Here is an 8,415-nt window from a genome sequence, read left to right as displayed (position 1 = left end):
TTTTCATATTTGTCAGGTTTATTATCTTCTTCTACTTTTTTTTGTGGCGATGTTGCTCTAGTCGCGCACATACATTTGTCCCTACTTTTATGGATGTGCAGACACATTTTTCCTAGCAAATATTGGGCGTACAGAAGCACTTTTTTAACTTTAGTGTTTTTTTGAGACAATCCAATCAGCTTTAATTAACAGCCATCCATGAGGTGGCTGCGCAGCTTTTTTTTTTGAGAACATGGTGGCTGCTCAGCTGGGCCAGGGAGGCTGGGCTTGGGCGCGAGCGCTGTGCTGGGCCTTGAAGGGTCACGCGGCCCACACGAGCGAGCAGCAGAGGTTGTCGTGTCGTTCTCCTCGAACGAGGGCAAAGGCTGGATGTGGCCTGCGGCGGCGCTCGAGGCAAACTCCGACGGGGACGGCAAGGGGCCGTGCAGATCTAGCGTAGGAATGGCGGGGATGGGTTGCCCGCGGCCGGATCTCGCCGGATCCGAGCACGGACGACTCGTGGCGGCGGCTGTGGAGCTCCTGGCGTCCTGGAGAGAGAGAGATGAAGAAGAAGGAAGGGAGAGAGAGAGAGATGAAGAAGAAGGAAGGGAGAGAGAGAGATGCGCTGCTCATCCGCTGGTCCGACCAGGGTCCGGTCGCCGGCGGCGAGGCGAGGTGGAGGAGGTCCGACCGGCACGGTCGGGCGGCGGGGTATTGGCGTAGCTTTTTTTTTTGAGTGCTGGTACTGGCGTAGCTCGGGCTCGGATGAATTTCCCAAGGCCCAATATGGGTCTCAGCGGGCTGCAGATTCACCCCGAAGGAGCAGTGCGAAACGTTTTTTTTATTAATTTACTGGACTGCGGGTTCAATTACTCAGAATTGTAAGTGCTTTTTTGCAAAAAAGGCGCGACGGTGAACCCGGAGACCCAATCCGTGCTTTATTATTAGGGAGAGATTAGGGATAGACTAGCACATACGCCCGTGCGTTGCAACGGGGTAATAAAGATTGACATTATTCTACTGGCAAACTCAATCCCAATACCTATATGAATTTCATAGAAATTTTGTTAAAAAAATTCCAACTAAGTCAACCATATAATACCCATTTGTGAAAAATTTCCAGCTAGGTTGACCATGTTTATAATACACACATCCTGATCTTTTATCAAAACCACAGAGGTAAGTAAATTCCTATAACTGTAGATAAAACTGCAATATATCCACCTAGATGAAATTGTATTACATCAATTTGTGCACACTCATTGCTCCAAAAAGATTGAGATGTAGTTACCTAACAGAAGTTGACTTCCAACATGAATTCAGTCAATTGCTTGGTATCACCTATACATACAAAAAGAGAAAAGGTCATCAGTCATTTTCCTACATCTTTATATGTCATCTTTGTAGCACAGATGCCCGTGCGCTGCAATGGGAGTAACTTTTGGTGTGGATTCAAATTTAGCGAGAATTGTTCGATTTTGTTCATTTCACCAACTTGCTCGACGCGCACCTTCTTCTAGTCAACTTTGACAAATCCCCCCTTCTTCTACGCAACTGTGACAAATTATATATCTATATCGATAGAGGAAGGTAAAAAAATTTGAAAAAAATCCAGTTCACTCCATATCTTAAAAAGTCACAAATATGGTTTCTCACCCCGCCAAAAAAGGTTACTTTCCTCTCTAATGATTGTTCTTGTGATAGTGTAAACATAATGTAATTGTCGTCGTGTCTGCCAGAGTTTCATTAAAAGGAAAAAAGAAAATTAGCTAAAATCAGGAACCGAGGAAGAAAATTATGGAACTTAGAAACTTTTGTTCAAAATTGTACAATAAAAAATCTTGATTTTATCTAAAAATCAGATTAATAACAGAAAGTTGAAGTATAAAATAAAATAATTTAATGTTGGATTTCCTACTAATTAGTTTTATGACATGCATATATATGCCCGCTTTTTAAGTAGGAAGACAATCAGCGACAATAATTATCCCCGCGTGCATGTTGCTTTTTTTAGATCTGCATCTCCACTTTTAAGTAGGAAAGCAATCAAGTTGCACTAATTAAATCATTGCCTTCCCGTGGAGTCAACTTCTTCATTTGCCTTTTTTTTCTTGGCGTTATTCCTTCCTTTCTTGTCTTTCTAATTGCCGATAATCATTTATTTCTTAGATTCTCGGGGCAGCTATGCTTATTTTTCAATAAATTCATAACCTAACACATTCACGGCTTTAGCCCGGTCGGTTGTGCACGTTGAGATGAAATAGCAGGTCATGAGTTTGCTCCCCATGAAAATCAACTAATAATTTAAAAAAATCAACTAATTTTTGCGCTGCGCTCCTCTACAATCTCGGTCCATATGCAAGGGTAAAGTTGTTGCTCACAATCTAGGCCCATGTAGGGCAAAGCCCATAACGATAGGAAAACATAAAAGAAATTCATAACCCAACACGTGCATGGCTTTAGCTTGTTGGTTTTGTACGTTGAGATGAAAACAGCAGGTCGTGAGTTCGATCCCCATGAAAATCAACTAATTTTTGCGCTGCGCTGTTGTTGCTCACAATCTCGGCCCATGTGGGGCAAAGCCCATGACGGTAGAAAAACGTAATTTATCGAATCTATATCGATGGCAGTATTAGTACCACCTCGTGTATATGTCTTAAATTTAAACTGAAAGCGTAAATTTACAGAAAGAAAGCGTATTGTGACGGTGAACCCACGGAGTCAATCCGTGCTTTATTATTATTAGGGATAGACTAGCACATATGCCCGTGCGTTGCAACGGGGAAAACAAATCCTCGCATGGTCCAAGCAACCCATCCGGGTTATCGCACTCGTTGCCACTCATGGTCACATTGTCCACCTTTCACGACGAGCATGAATCACAAGCGATGAGTTTGACCATCACATTCTAGCACACTGGTTCCGCAAACTCCTCCTATTTGTCACAACAAAATAAATTATCCTCACACTCTTCTAAAAGAACAGAACACATCTAAACTGGTAAATATCTACCTGAAGAATTGTTACAACGAAATTATGCCATGCCCTTATGGTAGCAAAATTTTGGTTAAATTGAGACATAAATAAAATATTATTCTGTAAGCTAGTTAAATGGGGAAAAGTATCCCACACCCTCCTAAAATACAACAACTATCTAAAAGAATAAATGCCTATCTAAAAAATGTTACAATGAACAAGACATATTATGTCATGCCTACTTTTATCCATGAAATTAGAAATATGAATGTGAGTCAGGGGAATCATAGTGGGTACAATATGAATTTTATCACGTTTGCAGTGAAAGCTTAAAAATTGACAGCAATGTCCACCTATGAGTATTTAAACTTTAGCTATTTGATCCTAATGTAATACATCGCTGTAACTTGAGTAATCACACAAACACCAACCATGTGTTGTGAGCTGATAAATGAAAGCAGGAGGAAGCTGCTCACATAGATGTCCAAAAGTGAAACACAGACCACCAGTCTTTTTCGCCAATATAGCCATCTTCTGATGCCAGGAGTGCTTGTAGCCATAACAAAACAAAACTGATGATTCACTCAGTAGCAAAAGAAGAAATATTTGGTAGCTGAGAAACAGAGGGATTTGCTCACCGTGCACACTGTGCGTAGGCTAGCTCCTGCCAATGCCATGTCCTTCATTAATTACATAGGACAGATTGGTAACCAAGATCGATTTATCAGATTCCGTTCCATTAGGCCACGGAAATATAGTCTCCGCAAGCCTTTCATTTGCACAAAAATAAGGAGAGTACAGATGCTTATTTCACTCCTTTGTTGACATCTACCGGACTCCTTTTATCCAAATGCAGAATCCTGCATGTATGACAGGATGTTGCCGTCCGTTTTCCTGCTGCCGCGGCTAGAGCCTGCTGCCTGCGAAGTGGTGCCATCCAGAAATCAAGATCGTACCAAAAAAAATACACCTCGGATAAAAAATTGTGAGAGCTCTACTTTGTTCTGCATCTGCATACCTGGTGTGTGCTCATACAGCCACGCAGCGTCCATCGCGCCACCAACTGCTGCCGGCTTCTTTGCCATAAGGCAAATACGTCGTTGTATTTGGTCTTCGTATTATTTTTATTCTTTCGTCGAGCGAACAGCGCGGCCGCCAAGAACCCGCTGGCGCCGGACTCTGCCGCCATGTCGAAGTAGTCCGCGACGCGGGCCTCGGGGTTCCCGGACAGCTCCTGCAGCGGTGCTCGAGCCTGACCAGCACGGCCGCGGCGAGCGTCCCCCGTCGATGGAGAGCACGCGCACACGCCCGGCTGAGCACGCCCCTGTCGGCTCCAGCGCCTGCGGACGAAGTTGGACTCGAGGATGGAGAAGATCTCCTTGCTGAGCCGGTCCAAGCCACCCCCACCGACTGCCTCCCTCACCTTGTGCCCCCTTCTCCTTCTCCTTTCCTCCTCTCTTTCCTCTCTCCCTCACGCCCTGTCTCTTTCTTCTCTGGATCAGCAGGGTGCCGTCGCCACCGGAGCAAGACGCTGCTCCCGCCGCCAGATCCATCGACGTCGCGCCGGATGACTGGCGTGGGACCGGATCGAGCATCGCGCGGGGCGCCTCCTGGCGGCTGGGATCGGAGGCCAGGGAGAGAGGAGCGCCTGTTCGAGTGTGTGTTTTCGTGTTTTTTTCTCACTTTAAAAAGGACCACGGATTGAATACCGTAAACTATATGAATTTATTTGCAAAGTTCCTGAACGAAACGTTTTCCACACACACAGCGCACCACACACACGCGAGCCAGGCATGCATGTACATAGCGGCAGGCAAACGCACGCAGGCAAGGAGTGCTGGTCATCCGGCGCTATATTTTTAATGAGTAAACCAACATGAAAAGGCTGATTAGAAGCCCACTTGACCCTATGTATTGTGCAGCTTGACGTGTTGGTTTTTTTGGGATCGGAAGAGTGCTAGACTGACCGTGGATGAGGCCCAAAAGAGCGTAGGGCAGGCCTAATACACATCATATACGGCAGGGAATAAACAGAGGAAGCTTTTGTTTACGTGCGGACTCCAAATTAGTACCACCTCGTTTATATTACGATTTTGTCTATACAAATTATAAAAACGTATTATGACATGAGAAGAAAGCGTATTGTGACGGTGAACCCACGGAGTCAATCCGTGCTTTATTATTATAGGGATAGACTGGCAAAAAGGCCCGTGCGTTGCAACGGGGAAAATAAATGTGTCCATCAAACGCCCATCGGTGGCTTGACAACATTCTTGGAGGCAGGTAGGTGCATGTAACACCCTCGATGCGACTATATCTCCCACATGTCGAGGCACGGCTTAGAGGCATAATCGCATTGAAGGCATATGTCGCAAGTTAGGCAATCTTCACAACATCTCATGTAATATATAGATAATAAAAAGGGAGATAACATAGTTGGCTTACACTCGCCACGTCAATCAAGGTACATAAATAACATTACATCATTCAAACACTCATGGCCCGACTACGGCGTCAAAATAAAAGATAACCCAACATGCGACACGGTCCCGATCACCCCCAACTGGGCACCACTACTGATCATCAGGAAAGGAAACATAGTATCATTGAGAGTCCTCGTCGAACTCCCACTTGAGATCGAGCGCGTCACCTGGAGCGGAATCATCAGGCCCTGCATCTGGTGTAATAGTAATCTGTGAGCCACAGGGACTCAGCAATCTCGCACCCTCGCGATCAAGACTATTTAAGCTTAATAGGTAAGGCAAAGTAAATATATGTGGAGCTGCAGCAAGCGACTAGCATATATGGTGGCTCAAAAAATTTCCTACGCTCCCGCAAGATCATGGTGATGCATAGCAACGAGAGGGGAGAGTATGATCTACGTACCCTTGTAGATCGACAACGGAAGCGTTTGGTTGATGTAGTCGTACGTCTCCACGACCCGACCGATCAAGCACCGAAACTACGGCACCTCCGAGTTCTAGCACACGTTCAGCTCGATGACGATCCCCGGACTCCGATCCAGCAAAGTGTCGGGGAAGAGTTCCGTCAGCACGACGGCATGGTGACGATCTTGATGTACTACCGTCGCAGGGCTTCGCCTAAGCACCACTACAATATTATCGAGGACTATGGTGGAAGGGGGCACCGCACACGGCTAAGAATATGATCACGTTGATCAACTTGTGTCTCTAGGGGTGCCCCTGCCTCCGTATATAAAGGTTCAAGGGAGGGGGGCCGGCCGGCCAAGGTGTGGCGCGCCAGGAGGAGTCCTACTCCTTCTGGGAGTAGGACCCCCCCTTTCCTAGTTGGAATAGGATTCGTGGAGTGGGAAACGAGAGAGAGAGAAGGAGGGGGGCGCCGACCCCCTCTCTCCTTGTCCTATTCGGACTAGGGGTGGAGGGGTGCACGACCCAGCCCTGGCTGCCTCTTCTCTTCTTCCACTAAGGCCCACTAAGGCTCATATACCTCCCGGGGGGTTCCGGTAACCTCCCGGTACTCCGGTAAAATCCCGATTTCACCCGGAACACTTCCGATATCCAAACATAGGCTTCCAATATATCAATCTTTATGTCTCGACCATTTCGAGACTCCTCGTCGTGTCCGTGATCACATCCGGGACTCCGAACAACCTTCGGTACATCAAAATGCATAAACTCATAATATAACTTTCATCGTAACCTTAAGCGTGCGGACCCTACGGGTTCGAGAACAATGTAGACATGACCGAGACACGTCTCTGGTCAATAACCAATAGTGGAACCTGGATGCTCATATTGGCTCCTACATATTCTACAAAGATCTTTTATCGGTCAGACCGCATAACAACATACGTTGTTCCCTTTGTCATCGGTATGTTACTTGCCCGAGATTCGATCGTCGGTATCCCATACCTAGTTCAATCTCGTTACCGACAAGTCTCTTTACTCGTTCTATAATACATCATCCCGCAACTAACTCATTAGTTGCAATGCTTGCAAGGCTTAAGTTATGTGCATTACCGAGAGGGCCCAGAGATACCTCTCCGACAATCGGAGTGACAAATCCTAATCTCGAAATACGCCAACCCAACATGTACCTTTGGAGACACCTGTAGAGCTCCTTTATAATCACCCAGTTACGTTGTGACGTTTGGTAGCACAAAAAGTGTTCCTCGGGCAAACGGGAGTTGCATAATCTCATAGTCATAGGAACATGTATAAGTCATGAAGAAAGCAATAGCAACATACTAAACGATCGGGTGCTAAGCTAATGGAATGGGTCATGTCAATCAGATCATTCAACTAATGATGTGATCCCGTTAATCAAATAACAACTCTTTGTCCATGGTTAGGAAACATAACCATCTTTGATTAACGAGCTAGTCAAGTAGAGGCATACTAGTGACACTCTGTTTGTCTATGTATTCACACATGTATTATGTTTCCGGTTAATACAATTCTAGCATGAATAATAAACATTTATCATGATATAAGGAAATAAATAATAACTTTATTATTGCCTCTAGGGCATATTTCCTTCAGTCTCCCACTTGCACTAGAGTCAATAATCTAGTTCACATCGCCATGTGATTTAATAGAAATAGTTCTCATCACCATGTGATTAACACCCGTAGTCCACATCGATATGTGACCAACACCCAAAGGGTTTACTAGAGTCAGTAATCTAGTTCACATCGCTGTGTGATTAACACCCAAAGAGTGCTAAGGTGTGATCATGTTTTGCTTGTGAGATAATTTTAGTCACCGGGTCTGTTATATTCAGATCCGTAAGTATTTTGCAAATATTTATGTCAACATTGCTCTGCACGGAGCTACTCTAGCTAATTGCTCCCACTTTCAATATGTATCTAGATTGAGACTTAGATTCATCTAGATTAGTGTCAAAACTTGCATCGGCGTAACCCTTTACGACGAACCTTTTTTCACTTCCATAATCGAGAAACATATCCTTATTCCACTAAGGATAATTTGACCGCTGTCCAGTGATCTACTCCTAGATCACTATTGTACTCCCTTGCCAAACTCAGTGGTAGGGTATACAATAGATCTCGTACACAGCATGGCATACTTTATAGAACCTATGACCAAGGCATAGGGAATGACATTCATTCTCTTTCTATCTTCTGACGTGGTCGGGCTTTGAGTCTTACTCAATTTCACACCTTGTAACATAGGCAAGAAACTCTTTCTTTGTCTGTTCTATTTTGAACTACTTCAAAATCTTGTCAAGGTATGTATTTATTGAAAAACCTTATCAAGCGTCTTGATCTATCTCTATAGATCTTGATGCTCAATATGTAAGCAACTTCACCGATGTCTTTCTTTGAAAAAACTCCTTTCAAACACTCCTTTATGCTTTGCAGAATAATTCTACATCATTTCCGATCAACAATATGTCATTCACATATACTTATCAGAAATGCTGTAGTGCTCCCACTCACTTTCTTGTAAATACAGG

At 44.6% G+C, this 8,415-nt stretch overlaps 1 long non-coding RNA gene across 2 annotated transcripts; it reads right to left on the bottom strand.

Annotated features, from left to right (window-relative positions):
* Window positions 1–2,485: 2,485 nt before the first annotated feature.
* On the bottom strand, window positions 2,486–4,203 carry LOC123185114 (uncharacterized). 2 transcript variants are annotated; one of them, XR_006493183.1, is made up of 3 exons: window positions 3,974–4,203; window positions 3,432–3,875; window positions 2,486–2,914 (listed from the first exon to the last, which is right to left on the bottom strand). It is a non-coding gene; the product is annotated as an uncharacterized lncRNA (long non-coding RNA). The 2 variants fall into 2 exon arrangements; XR_006493184.1 differs by lacking the exon at window positions 2,486–2,914 and having other exon boundaries at window positions 2,937–3,504; window positions 3,594–3,875.
* Window positions 4,204–8,415: the final 4,212 nt, after the last annotated feature.

This window comes from Triticum aestivum, chromosome 2A, assembly GCF_018294505.1.
Source record: "Triticum aestivum cultivar Chinese Spring chromosome 2A, IWGSC CS RefSeq v2.1, whole genome shotgun sequence".
In the NCBI taxonomy this organism is placed as follows: Eukaryota; Viridiplantae; Streptophyta; class Magnoliopsida; order Poales; family Poaceae; genus Triticum; species Triticum aestivum.
This window is presented reverse-complemented; position numbering and strand designations above follow the sequence as displayed.